We start from the raw sequence: 15756 nt of genomic DNA, 5'->3' as shown, positions 1-15756 counted from the left end.
TGTATGCAAATCACCCCATTTGCAGGAGAAATCCATGCAAATGAGGAGAATTTACGATCCAGGAAGCTTGCAACCAGCCGTGCAGGACTAGTGCAATCTCCAGAAATGTACTCAGTTAGTAACCGAGTACGTTTCTGCGAAATCTAAAATGGAGCAGTGACAGCTCCAAAGAAAGGCTGCATATCAGTCAGGAAGTATGCCAATGGCCAAGTAGAAGGCCACTGGCATTGCAAACAACATAAAAAATAAAAAAATCAACTTTTATTTTTTTTAGCCGATCTCGGCTGTTTAAGCATAGGGCAGCGGTGCGCAAACGGGATCGGGGAGGGGATAATAAAATAAACTGAAAATAAGCATTCTAACTAAAATCACTATTCTGCCATGCAAGTCAATGGCAGGCAGAAGATAACATGGCCAGTGAGTAGTGGTTGCTAAGGGGGGATGGTCAGTGTGAGACATGTAACTATGCATTAGCAGGCAATCCTATGCAAATGAGGGGAATGATAGTGAATCCCAGTATTCCCCAGCATGCTAGTCAGGTCCCAACAGTGTAAGAGCAGGAATAGCTTGGTGCAAGCCTAGGAGGTAGCTGACATCACAGGGGGTTTTAAAGGAAGAAAGAAAAAGTTAAACCCGGAAATAGCAGCAATGTGCACATTTGAGCACTGTGTTTGCACAGCGTGCCCCGAGCTTAAACAGGAAGGCAATGGGAAGGGAAAACAGTAGTAGGAAGGTAATCAAGGAGAACTAACATAGCTGGCAGGTGAAATGTATCAAAATCAGCCAATTACACAGGCAGTAGACCAGCTCAGCCCAGAACACTACTATGAACTATGCAAACACCTTCCCATCTGTTTTTTTCCCATACTCTACACCACCGGTGTATACAAGCAGGAAACTTTTAACAAAAAAAACTACAAAATGATAGGGGCTGCAGCAGGCAACATAGAACAACATATGCAAGAAGCTGAGGGTGGTGAGGATGTGAATGCTGCTGATCAACCCACAGTGAGGAAATGGAGAATAGCATACAGACCCGGGGTAACCTACCAGGGGCTACATGAGCTGGAGATAGTGGAGCACTATAGGGTGGACAGGGACTTCCTACAGCAAATTGTTGAGCTGTGCCGGCCACACCTGACACATCGTACTGACCAAGGGGAACCCATCCCAGTGGATACCAAGGTATGTGTAGGCCTAGGAATACTAGCCACAGGTACCACCCAAAGCTCAACTGGGGATATCATGGGGATCTCACAGGCATCAGCATCCAGAGTATTCCACCAGTTTCTGAATGCCATGTCATCACATGCCAGTGAGCACGTATATTTTCTCAACACTCGTGAGGTGTTGGCCAGCAATATGCGCCTCTTCCACCAAATAGCAGAATACCCTGAGGTAGTGGGTGCTACAGACTGCATGCACATATGTATCAAAGCACCACCCGGTGATTAGGGTAGGGCCTACATCAACTGCAGGTGCCTCCCCTCCATCAACTGCCAGGTCTTGTGCGATGCCCAGGGCATTATAATGAATGTATGTGCTGGCTGCCCTGGAAGCTATCACAATTCCCACATTTGGCATGAGATGCAGCTGTATCAGAGATTTGCCAATGCGGACATCCCCTACAGTCACCTAGTGGGAGATGCTGGTTACACACTGGAGCCATGGCTAATGACACCCATCAGAAATGCACACACACACACACCTGAACACGAATGCTATAATGAGGCACACGCACAGACCAGACTTATATTAGAGTGTGTGTTTGGGATGCTCAAGTCATGGTTCAAGTGTCTGGATACATCCGGTGGAGCGTTGCAGTACTCACCAGCTACATGTACTCAAATTGTTATGGTATGTGCCATGCTACACAATATGATCCTGCAGAAACAGCTGCAGCAGGAACAGCACGGGGCAGGGCCACACAGCTCCCCACCAATGCCAAGGCCTGCACAGGCAGAGAGTGACTCAGAGGAGGAACAACCTGAGCCTACCCCAATAGGCAGATGGAGGTGTGCCCAGTATGCCCTGGCCATGGCAAAGAGACAACGCATAACCCATACACTGACACAGTAGGGACCCAGGGAATGACACCTCTCTCTGACTCGCACATACAGTAAAAGCGATGACAAACATGGCACTACCTGTGCTCAACCATGTTTAGGGAGTGTACTATGTGCATCCAACATAGGCAGCCCTCCAGCACCATCCTCAATCCTGGCACACCCACAAGGTAAGTCAATCAACCTACCAATTGCCAAATGGAGTAAAATGTGTCATTACCTGTATCTATGGTATGGATGTGAGCATGCAAGGGAATTGGGTGATTGAATGTTATGGCAGCAGATAGTAGACACACATAGTGGCACCATGACATCTGTAACACATACTGGAGTCACCATAGTAGCCAGTGCTACACAGGGTGACAAAACCCACTGCAAGAAATGTGCTGGGTGATATGTGTGTCCATACGACTCACACATGCCAGTCAGGGAGGTTCACACACACAACAACAGTCTCTGTCAGCAGGACAGGTGCAGACAAACCCAAACAGAGCCTGTGCTATGGCATCTGAATAATGCCTATGGGTAACGTCCCCCCCAGGCCTACACAGACAGACTACAGCAGGTCAGGCAGTGGGATGTTAGTTGTGAAGGGTAGGAAGTCAGACACTAATATGTAGGGCAACCAAAGCTAAGACCTGTAGTACACTGATATGCCTCTAGTCAGTATGATAGGTTAGAATACAGAATGAAATGGAGTACCTGACATACCAGCACAGTCATAGTAAATGTGTGCAAGTGCCAGGTGTGCCCCCCTCATTCCTATGTAGAGATTTAGAAACAGTAAGGTGTGCCCCCCCAATCATGTGTAGAAATGTAGAAACAGTCCGGTGTGCCCCCCCATCCTGTGTAGAAATGTAGTAACAGTCAAGTGTGCCACCCCAAGCCTGTGTAGAAATGTAAAAACAGTCAAGTGTGTCCCCCCATAACCCTATGTAGAAATGTAGGAACAGTCAGGTGTGCCCCCCCCATTCCCATGAAGACATGTAGAAACACTCAGGTGCCCCCCCCAATCCTGTGTAGAAATGTAGTAATGGTCAGGTGTGCCCGCCCACGCCTATGTAGACATGTGGAAGCAGACAGGTCTGCCACTTCCCCAATCCAGTGTAGAAATGTAGTGACACTCAGGTGTGACCCCCCCCCCCAATCCTGTGTAGAAATGTAATAATATGTATGATGTGGCCAAGGTAGCAGGATAGGTTGTAGCATTTGCACAATATGCAGGTCTGTTTGTGTTAGGATGGTGTGTGTTTCATAATGTGAGAGAGTGGTCAGTATGTATGCATGTTGAGGTAAGACCTGGTGGCCATTGCCCACTACTGCTGATAACAGGGATAAGCCCCCACGATTGCACTGCCAAAGAAAATCCCCATCAGTATAACACATGCTAGCAGTAAGCCATTTTAAATGTATGGTGGTAATATGTGTCACCATCTGAAAGACTGGCATGGCATGGCTGTTGGGCTAGATATACAAGCAGTACACAGGGAAAAGTACCCTAGACATACAGTATATATTGTGTAACTGTGAAATGGTGATGTCATTGGATTTGTACATATAGGTATGCATCACAGTAACAGGACCTGTAGTAGGGGATACCGGTGATGTCTGCCTGAACACCTGCAGATCACAAAGGAGGTAGGCCTGATGTATTGTGAATCAGGTGATGTACCTGCACATGCCAGCATAACTGTAATGCCCCATGCATATCTGTGTGTGAGATGCAAGTAGTGTCCATAGCACACATGCACCCAGTCACACAAACACCACCTACAGGCACCTCTCTGACAATATCCCTGCTGTGGGGAATGGATACAGTACGACCTCAGCTGTATATGGCAATAGTGGAAGACTGCAGCATGCAGTGCAGGTGTCCCATGCAGGTGTGTTCCTAGCTGCAGGTAGCAACCTGCCAGCATCCACACCACCTGATCAAGATTGATAGAAGGTATTGGCTTGAACAACTATCACATCTACCCTGTCACCCCAGGGGTGTATACTGTATAGTAGTCTGGGACTGTAGAACTGACAGAATGCAACAGCCTGCCACATCTGGGCTGCATCAACACCTAATGCCCCACAGGCGCCTACCAAAGGCCCATGTCTCACGCATACTGCCAATGCATGTTATGTCATAGACACCCAAATAACAACATAACACACTCCACAAAAGCCATATGCAAGGCCATGTGGACAAACCACAGTAACATGTCCAACATGTCCTACTGCAGGAACTGTGGACCAGCACTAACACATACCTGTGATGTGGTGATACCATTAGGAAATATCAGGGAATGTATGCATAATGTATGGAAGAGGTTAGAATAACAGAGGGGGGGTGTGGGAACATGGGCAGCATGGAATGTGCAGGGTCTGACACCAAGCTGTGTGCACACTATCCCTGGCTGCAGACACATAAATGGGTGGCTACACACCTGCCCGTACACCACAATAGGGTAAATGTTCTGAGCCATGGCCCCTGCCTATGGCTAACATGTGTAAATCTATACAGCTGTGAGGCATTGCCATAGCAAGATAAGGCCATACTGCCATGTTGATGGGCGGACAAGTATGGGATCCTCTGCCAGCACTGTACCAAGGTGCTGAACTGGATACACAAACCCAGCACCAAGTGTCTGCAGCTCCCCCTCCAGAATGCCATAACTTACCATGAGTACGTAGGTGTCTGCCCACAATACCGAACACAGCTGCAGTCACCCTTGTCCCCCAAGTCATCACTGTGAGCAAGAATGTCCACCTGACAGCACATGAGGACAGAAAACATCACTGTGTATAACAGTACACATGTCTGAATATCTCTGCTAACAGCAGTACCATGCAGCTGAAGCAGTACAGACACAATCACCTACAGTACACACTATCCCCTGCACAGTTTGTCCCCATATTGCCAAATGATAGATGGATACCCTGCAGAAACAGTATGCTACCTGTAGGTGTACAACACAAAGGTCTGCACTGCAGTACAAACTACTTGGAATCGATCCACATACTCAATACAGAAGGGCATACTGGGCATGTTCACACACTTAGAGAAATGAAGTCAACGTCAGCCAACAACATACCAAAAGGTCATACTGGGCATGCTCACACACTTAAACAAATGAAGGCCATGTCTGCAAACAACAGTGGACCAGACATATCTGGCATTTTCAGATGTTAGTGCAGACACTCCTCAGTATGCAGCACTCATGCTTTGCAAACACAATGGATAGGAATACAGGCATATATCCAAGGATAACACACTATAATAAGCCAAAAGTAGACATACGCAGATGTGTGGAAGAGTGTGACTGTCACAAGGGGCCATCCATTATGAGGCCTCTTCCACTCAGCAAACAGCCAAATGGCTACAACCACATGAGGTTCAGATTTCACTCACTGTAGAACTTAGCCATGACGGACTATGTGGTGCAAGTGCTAGCTGTGCAACATGACTGTACAAAGAAGTAGTCATCTAGCAGCTGTATACATGTACCTGTGGAATATAACCCTGCATGTGCCCACATGTGGTGTGTCAACTTCTAGATGAATGGGTTATGGCCCATGCACACACACTGCCCTCCCCATAGCCATACTATGACAAGCCTGCTGAGGTCATCCACTTTGAAATACACCCTTGTGAAAGGTGTAGGCCATTAATCTCCGTGGTGCTTCCTATAACTGTGTACTGCTGTAGTGTGAGAAATTAGTTAGGTAGGCATTCTAATCCCAGACATGGCAACTGTGTGTGTGTGTGTGTGTGTGTGTGTGTGTGTGTGTGTGTGTGTGTGTGCGTGTGTGCGTGTGTGTGTGTGTTTCAATGTCAGTGTAGGGAGCAATGCATTTTAGCCTAGCCACACTCACTACAATTCAAATGCCCTAACACTCACTATAATTCAAATGCCCTAATTTGGCAATCCTGCTGATGTCATTCATTGTGAAATACACCTATGGGGAAGGAGTACTCCAGTAATCCCCATGCTGTGTCCTATAACAGGTTCATGCTGTAGTATGATATATTACTCTGGTAGAAGTTCTATTCTCACACATGTCGGTTGTGGATGTTTTGTGTATGTTTCAATGTCTGTGTAGGGAGCAATGCATTTTAGCCTAGCCACACTCACTACAATTCAAATGCCCTAACACTCACTATAATTCAAATGCCCTACTTTGGCAATCCTGCTGATGTCATTCATTGTGAAATACACCTTTGGGTAAGGAGTACTCTGGTAATCCCCATGGTGTGTCCTATAACAGCTGCATGCTGTAGTGTGATACAGAACTCTGGTAGTGGTTCTATTCCCACACATGTTGGTTGTGTATGTTTTGAATGTGTTTCAACGTCTGTGTAGGGAGCAATGCATTTTAGCCTAGCCACACTCACTTCAATTCAAATGCCCTACTTTGGCAATCCTGCTGATGTCATTCATTGTGAAATACACCTTTGGGGAAGGATTACTCCAGTAATCCCCGTGGAGCATCCTATAATGGTGTAGTGCTGTAGTATGATCAACTAGTTAGGTAGGAATTTTAATCCGAGACATGACAGGTGTCTGTGTGTGTGTGTGTGTGTGTGTGTGTGTGTGTGTGTGTGTGTGTGTGTGTGTGTGTGTGTGTGTGTGTGTGTCTGTGTGTGTGTGTGTGTGTGTGTGTGTGTGCGTGCGTGTGCGTGCGTGTGTGTGCGTGTGTGTGCGTGTGTGTGTGTGTGTGTGTGTGTGTGTGTGTGTGTGTGTGTGTGTGTGTGTGTTTGTAACTTGTATCCTGTGTGGAGGTAGGTGTGAGTGTGTAACAACTGGGCTCAATGTGGAGCGGTTTTTGCAAATTTCTTATATGGTGGCCCTAGTATGTATCACAATGTCCCAGTACAGGGATAACAGATGTGAAATAGCCAAGAGGCTTGGGTGAAAATCCATACCCATACATGTGACATCAAGGCCAGGCAACAAAAGTTAGCAACCGTAGTATTACCCAGTGAACACTCTCAACCCTGAAAACATGCCCTGTATGGACAGATGCAACTGACACCAGGGAATGTCGGTATCATGCTATCAATGTAGGTACAGGGTAAACCTGCTGTCCATTACCAGTTCCCAGCACATGAGGCCAGGACTGGCACATCTGATGATAATCTGTGTATACAACATGGGCCAGACACCCCAGGTACAGTTCCACATGCCACTGTACATGCATGTGGGAGGTGTGAACATCCCAGACACTGTCCATGTCATGGAATAAGGAACACATACATGGCAAACAATGCACAGCATTGGCCACACACAATAGTCACCCAGGTGACTGGATGGTGAATACAATACCCATCTGTGTGGGCAAATCCAGAAACTACACCCCTAAGGCACAATGCAGACCATTGTCATGTGGACTGATACCAAGGTATACCCATCACCTAGCCTTGTATAGCTGTCTGGCACAGTCAACCACTACACACCCGTGAAGCAATGCACCCATGCATGTCAGTACTGGCACTGTGTGTGTGTGTGTGTGTGTGTGTGTGTGTGTGTGTGTGTGTGTGTGTGTGTGTGTGTGTGTTTGTGTGTGTTGTATGATCACACTCACTACAACCCCCATTGGCATACTGAGGCATGCTGTCCAATGTTAGACACCTCCACATACCCTTTGCCCATATAATCTCTGTATGACACCTGTGGTGCATGTGATACCTGCACAGTAATGTGCTGTGGCAATCTCACTGGTGATGAGTTGTATTCCTGGCCATGCCATGTGTGTCAATGTGTGTGCATCTCTGTGAGACTGTGGCTGTGCTGATACTGGCACCTGTTCATGTGGACAGGCATGTGTACTACACCTACCATATAGCTACCATATCCCTGTTGCAGATGCCACTCACTATCACATATATGTTTTGAGACCTCCTCAACATGTAACCTATGTAGCGCATCCGATAACTGCATAGAAATGTGATAGCACTACATAGCCGTCAGGGGGTTGTTACCCTGTGCTGGTAGGGGTGTGACACACACATGCTTAAGTTTTACTCTCCCACCCCTCCCTGACTTTACTTTGCCTCTGTCTGCTTCTCTCACTCTCTCTCTCTGGTGGATGTGGAGACTTACATCTGCTTTGCTTAGGCAGCAGCATGTGTATTGTAAGTGATGCTCATGATCAGCTGATAGCCTCTGCATGAATTGCAGCCCTCCCCTAGCTGATTGCATGTGGTACAGCTGTGGTAACATTCCCATAGCCAATTGCACGGAAACACACTCCAATATCTAGGAACATCATGTTGGTGTTGGGCCTTTTCATGCACTGTGAGCAGGAACTAGATCTGTTGTTTGGCAAACAGCATCACAGATGGACTGGGAATTTACCTCTAGCAACATACATTGTGGAAACAGGCCAACACACTGGAGGGGGATGTGCCTGACTTGACTACAGACTGTAAGTGCTGCTATACTGCAAGTGGAGTAATGTTGGTTTTACAGAGTGTGTGTGGATATGGCTGTCCTACATGTTTTAATACCTGTCATGTCATAGGTTCATAGGTTCATAGGTTCATACTAGGCTATCTGCCCTAGGGCATTTATAAGCCTAGCCAGAATGTGTTTGGCTTTCGCCACCCATTTTAAATTAATTTTGCTATGCCCTTTTTCGAGGTTAGTATACTGTGCCTCTGTCTAACAGTGACACAGAAGTGATACCCGGGTTAAACCTACGATCTCCCATCCACTCATCAAGATTCCTCTTGAAGAGAGTCAATGAGGGACTCTGCCTAACCTGGACTGGGATTTTATTCCAGAGTGAAGGGAGCCTCTGGGTTATGAATCTGTCCCTCCAGTATGTCCTATTTATTTCAGTGCTGAGGTTCAAGTCTCGAGCGTAGCTCGATGGGATTTGGATTTTCTGAGGTGCAGCATGTCCATTAATTCCGGGTTGGACATGGCTTTATACGTCAGGCACAGATCGCCCCTGAACAGACGGTATGCCACTGAGTAGAGCTGGAGTTTCTTTAACCGGGCAGCATATGGCATCTGTTTGAGCCCTTTGATCCTCTTGGTGAGGTACTTGTGGGGTCTTTCCAGTTGCTGCAGGTGTCTGGTAAGGTACATCCCAAAAGGGGCATTGTACTCTTTTTGGAGGATGCTTGTGTCGGCTGGAGAGTCGATTATGGTGCTCTGTTTGCAGTCATCTGCGAACTTGGTCAGGCACAGTCCTTCCGTGTTGGCCTGTACCTCCGAGAAATACATACCAAACAAGAGAGGTCCCAGGACTGAGCCTTGTGGGATGCCACTTGTAACTGGTTTGTAGTCTGACATGGCTCCAGCAATTCTAACCATGTGGGTTCTGTCCTTGAGCCAGTTTGCAACCCATCTAGTGACATAGGGGTTTATATTTAAGCTGGTGAGCTTATCTATAATGCCCTAGTGGGGTATTGTATCGAAGGCTTTTGTGAGGTCCAGGTAGGCTGTGTGGACCACCTTCCCCTCATCAATGGCCTTGGTGACTGTTTCAAAGAAATCAACCAGGTTTAAGAGGCAGGATCTGCCCTTAACAAAGCCGAACTGGGTAGGATCCAGTGTCTGTAGGTCCCCAATATCTTTATTTATGAGGTCCATGATGATCCTTTCCATAGCTTTGCAGACCAAGCTAGTCAGGCTTATGGGGCGATAGTTTCCAGGATCCGTTGAGGCACCACCTTTGTGGAGAGGGACCACTGTTGCTGTACACCACTCTTTGGGTACATATCCTGTAATAAGGCTGAGATTGAACAGTAGTTTTATGTTTGGGTTTAGCTCTTCTTGGAGTTCATGTAGGACGCAGCCCGGGACACCGTCTGGTCCCATTGATGCTGTGTTTTTTGCTTTGGAGAGGCGGCTCTTACCTGAGCATCTGAGATGTCAGGGGGGCAGCACTCTGCTGGGATAGATATTTGCCCTTTTGGTGGGGAGGGGGGGAGAAGTTTGTGCTGAACCTGTCAGCTAGGATGTTGGCAATGTCTGTGGGTTCAGTGTATTTTTTGTCATTTTGGACTAATTCTGAGTATATCTGGGAATTCCCACCCATGTTTCTAACATAACTAAAGAAAGCCTTGTGATTATCCTTAGTGTCCTGTGCAATTTTTCTCTCGAAGCTGGCCTTAGACGATTTTATGAGTGCCCATAGTTTTTTGCTAATACTGATCAGAGATGCCTTCCCTTTTTGAGATTTTGCTCTATCATTTAGTAGCTTCCTCCTTCTATTGTATAGTTTGTTTATGGCTGGGGTTCACCAGACAGGACGTCTGCCTTTGGAGGATTGGGTCTTGGTTTTATTTGGGATTGCATGATCCATGCATTCCTGAAGGTGTTCATAGAATGCATTTATAAAGGATTCTGGTCTGGGCGTATTTTCCACAGGCCGGGGCTTTGAAGGATTCCACCTCGGTTTTGAGGAGTGTGAAATTTGCTTTAGAAGTTTTTCACTGTGGTTTTCTGGGCAGGAGGTGGGGTCGGGATGTGAATATCCAGTGAGATTAGTTTATGGTCTGATCTTACCAGTGAGGGATACACTTCTGGTCTGGAGCATAGAGTCCCCATGTTGGTGATGATCAGGTCCAGTATGTTTTCCCCTCTTGTGGGAGTGGTAACAAGTTGTTCCATAGCATTTGAGTTTATAAATTCTAGGAACCTTTGGGCTAGGGTGTTGGAGCTACAGTAATGCTCCCAGTCTATGTTTGGGTAGTTGAAGTCGCCCAATATAATGGTGTTTGGAGAGACCTTCATATTTTCCAGTGTTCTCAGGAAGGCCGAGTATGGTTCCTGGGTTTGGGAGGGTGGTCTGTAGCAGGCTATAAACTGGAAGGCAGTTTTACCCACTGTCAGTTGCACATGGATAGTCTCTGATGCTTCGTGCTGTGCCACCAACCTGGAGGTGTGGGTATCTTTGGAATATTGATACTCCCCTCCTTTGTGGTTCGGTCCAAGTTTTGGGGCCGAAAAGCATGGTATGAGGTATAACCTGGTAGTGCTGGGGTGCTCTCAGGAGCCTTGAACCAGGTTTCTGTTACTGCACAGATATTGATGTTCTCCATGCTAAGGAGAGTTTCGAGTGCGTGCATCTTGAGGTTTAGACTTCTGGCGTTGAGTAGCATTACTCTTAGTTTCTTATCCCTTGTGATACCTATGGAGGTGGGTTTGTCTTTTGAGTCTTGCCTAAAAAAGGCACTATGGGGGTAGCAAGAGCCTTTGCCAATATCCAAAAGCCCAGGGGTGACAGGTGCAAGCCGTCCCTAGCGAAGCATCGTGGCTTGTTGAGCATGTCATCCCAGGCTGACAGGCATTGGATCCCCTTTGAATGACACCAATACTTAAGCCAATTGATCATCTTGTCTTCATATTGTGGCATCATTCTTGGTGAGGGTAAGATGCTACTCAAGGTCAGGGTCATACCGGCCTTGGCCACATGCTCAGAGAGCTCCTCTATGTCTCTTTTTATGTAGTCCAGGGAGGTACGTCTCAGGTCATTCACACCAGCATGGACAATGACTGAGTCATATTTGTACTTGCCTTGGAGTGACCTGAGTGCTTGTGTTATGTGGCGGATCCTAGCACCCGACAGGCAGCTCACTGTGACCTTTTCCTTGTTCAGCCTGGTGAGCGGGACGTCAGTGTGCCTGACGATAGAGTCACCTATTACATATCATATTATCATAGCTATGTTTATGAGGAAACACCCATCTGTAGGGTCATCTGCAGACTGGGCAGTGTGTGGTGCATTTTGTTTCTTGTGTTACCTACAGGGCACCTGTCTGAGAACTGCAGAAGGTAGTGTGAGGATTGCAGTCTGTAGATGGTGACAAGCCGTGAGAGTTACTAACTTCATATTCCTCATAGGACATATGTTGCAACAAACCCTGTTACAACAGTAAATGTATGAGGTTATCACAGAAACATCTCAATATTGGCCCTGTGTTTGTACCTCCAACCGCAGCTCTGTCAACCTTTGTACATATGTCATGCAGTAAGAGGTGTATATGTGCTGTACACCATATTTATTGACATCATATCTGATAACAAGCCAGTGAGATATCAGACTGCTACACATGTTGTGTATAGTAGGGGTTATATTTGATGACATAACCTGGACATTCTGTGGTTGTATGTACAGTACTGAGGTCTGTGTACTTATGGTGATTGTCGACAGTGTGTGTATTGTTAATATGTACCTTGGCCTGTGTACAGGCTGTGGTAGATGTCATTGTTCTTGGTTCTATTCTATCTGATGTTACATGTTGCTCCACTGTATGTTACCCTATCGGTTTACATGTTTGTAGGGCCAAACACACACATGTCCCATACCACAGACAGGCATTGGACCACACTTAGTGGCCCAGTATATTTAGGGGTAGTGTGTGAGAGGAGCATATGAGGATGGTGTTGAACAGATAGTCCATATACTGTAATATTACGCTAGCTTACCATATGTGGCTGTGTTCACATTGGTTGTAGTTATGCACTTTCACACAGATGTCTGTTACTCTGTGCTGTGACATGCCTGTAGAGCCTACTATATATGCAGGTACATGTGTATTCTCCCATAGGAAATGTAGGCCAGTGTTGAGCCAGTCTGCCTGTAGCCTGCACAGTGCTTTGTTACATGCCTAGCAGCTTAGTGTACTTACCCAGTGAGATGTCATGTCCAGATACTTGTCAGATGTACTGCTGCTGGGCCACCATAATAATCATGTATGTCAGACAAAGCAGGGGGATGCTGTACAGATGTGTGCCAATAACTAGTGGGTAGTATGTGGCCATGGCACCTCTGTACCAATGGTTATTATGTGACAGGACAGACAGGGATGTGTGAATGCATAACCTATGGGAGCAAATGTATACCAGTAGTTACATGTTATACCCATCTACATGGCTAACATCCACATTGTCAGGCTTGGTCCACATGTCTTGCACTAAGGGGTTCTGCGTATACCTCTGGACTGTCCAGAGTGTGTCAGACTGTCCACATATATTGGCCATATCTCTGCTGTAGTCCACAGGAGCATACTGTACTATGATGACCTTAGGATGTCTGTCAGTAGCCAATGGTGCACATGTTAAAAGCAGATGTGACCTCCCACACACACCATGTATGTGAAGACAATCCCTATTATAGTAGCAATAGTCTGCAAATATACCTGCAATACATACCTGACATCCCCTTGCACAATGAAGTTGGGACTATTGGGGCTGAGGTAGGGCCCCATTCCATGTTCAGGACATATGGTGAACATATATGTATATCTAATTATCCATATATCTATATAGATATATACACACATATACATATCGACATACATAGATGCATATGTATATGTACATATATATATATATATATATATATATATATATATATATATATATATATATATATATATATATATATATGTATATACATATAAAGAGCAATATATGTCTATACATATACAGATAGAGATGCATATGCACATATACGTATGGATATCTACATATATATTGACAGTAGTAGGTATATCAGAATAGATATGTATGCACATATAGTTGTACATATCTACATATATACCAACATAACTAGGCATAACTGTACACATAGGATGTGCATACATATATAGCTATATATACATATATCTATATACCTATATATATATATATATATATATATATATATATATACATATGAAGAGATGTACACATGGCCATATATATGTTGCACTATACAGATGTCTATACAGACATATGTATGAGTATACATGTGTATTTACATGTAGACCTATATCATATATAGACCTATTTTATATATATATATATATATATATATATATATATATATATATATATATATATATAAAAAACCATATTCCTGTCATGTGTAAACCTCATGGTTGTGTATATCCTCCCAGATGTATCTCACCGTATGTATCTGCTATGTGTACATTATGATAAAACAACATATGTGATGCAACAGTCATATTAATAACAAGGACTACACAATTTAGGAAGTAAAGGCAATTGTTCAGTACTACTCAATATGTGTATTGACAGCTTTATTGGTAAAGCAACAGCTATCTTCACAGTGGTCATGGCGTAGTGGGTAAGTGTTGTGACTTTAGTGTATATGGTCCTGTGTTCAAGGGCTGTTTATTTTGTTGCTGGGCAGAACAAGGGCTGTTGGATACAGAGTGATTAAGGCACTTTTGAGCAGTAGTCAGTGAGTTTGCATGGAGGTAAGCACTGCTAACTTCCAGTTACAGTTTCTTATACTCGGTTAGCTTCTAAATTGCTTAACCAGTGTAGGCATTGCTTACTGCCATGCAAACAGGCTGAAACCCACTTACTGCTGCTTAAAAGTGCTTACTCCCGCTTACCCCCATGCTAATTTCTTTAAAAGAAAAGAAAAAGGGGTTGATAGGAAACTGGTGAAAAAAGGGGCACAAAGAGGGTAAGACAGAAGGTAAACTAGCCAGGGATGTGCAGGAAGGGTGTAGGGAAGGTTCATAGCTGCCCATTTCTTCTACAGCAACAGCTGTGCATATACACTGAATTTGGAGGTAGATTTGGACACTCAAACCCCTGGGAGGGGGTGAGGATAACAATAATAAGTTGTGATGCCAATTAGACCAGATTACATGTGTCCAGTGGACACGTTTGTGAAATGGACAGCTATGTATGGGGTGAAATTTTTTTTGTGGGAATAGATTTCCCTTTTTTTTCAGCTGAGAGTGGGATGTTGGGGAGGGATAGTAGGTATATTTGGGGAGGTAGGTTGGGTAGGTTAACAGACAAGACAAACAAGACGCATACAGGGGCAGTATATGACACATGTGGGGGGTGAATACCTTGATGGGGAGGGGTGTTGGGAAATTGGAAGCCCATGAGCCCCCTAGTGGAAACAGTGGGACTGAGGTCCCCACCCATGGGCAGTCACCACTGCACCTTCACAGCCCCGATGGTGGCTGTGCTGGGGACTGAGTCGCAGAACCAGACTGATGCTCTATGTGGCCCTCGAGCTGGCGTAGGAGATCACCATGCCGCTGGTTGAACTCTCTATGCACCACGACCTCGACCTGGCGATGGGTGACAGTTGCCTGTCTGCGCCCGGTCCTAGGGGGGGAGAGCCCCATTCCCTGAGGCGGTTCCACCTGAAGGTGGTGCAGGACCAACGGACAGGAAGGTCCTGGGTTGGGCCCCAGACATGCTTGTGCCCCATGCCAGGGCCAGCTGAGGTGGGACAGGTGGGTCTGCTGGGACTGGCCTTCCCAAGCGTGCTATAGTGTTTAGATTTCATCATCATATGTAGATTAGTAATAGTCAACACATTACAGGGTTAGGTATAACAGCATGCATAGATATTCCCATTAACCCAAACACCAGATTCGGAACAGTTACATAACAAACAGAACACATGCATGTATGGGACTACAGTGTTAATAAAAACCGCTTGCAGGTACGTTGATAGCACCAATGTTGGAATAATTCAATATGGCACATGCATGGGAACAATTAAAATATTTATCAAATAATTGGACATTATCAGAACATAGGTGTCATTACATACCAGTTGGGGTGGGTATGTTGATTATTGCTGGAGATATGGTGGGGGGGGGGAGAAAGATGTCAATTAACAACTGGTATATTCCTGTAGTTCACATTACTTTCCTGGTCAGTGCTGTTATCTGTACCTTACAAGTCTTACTACACTACCC

Source organism: Protopterus annectens, chromosome 2.part1 (assembly GCF_019279795.1).
Source record: "Protopterus annectens isolate FY-2018-M chromosome 2.part1, PAN1.0, whole genome shotgun sequence".
NCBI lineage: Eukaryota > Metazoa > Chordata > Ceratodontiformes > Protopteridae > Protopterus > Protopterus annectens.
This window is presented reverse-complemented; position numbering follows the sequence as displayed.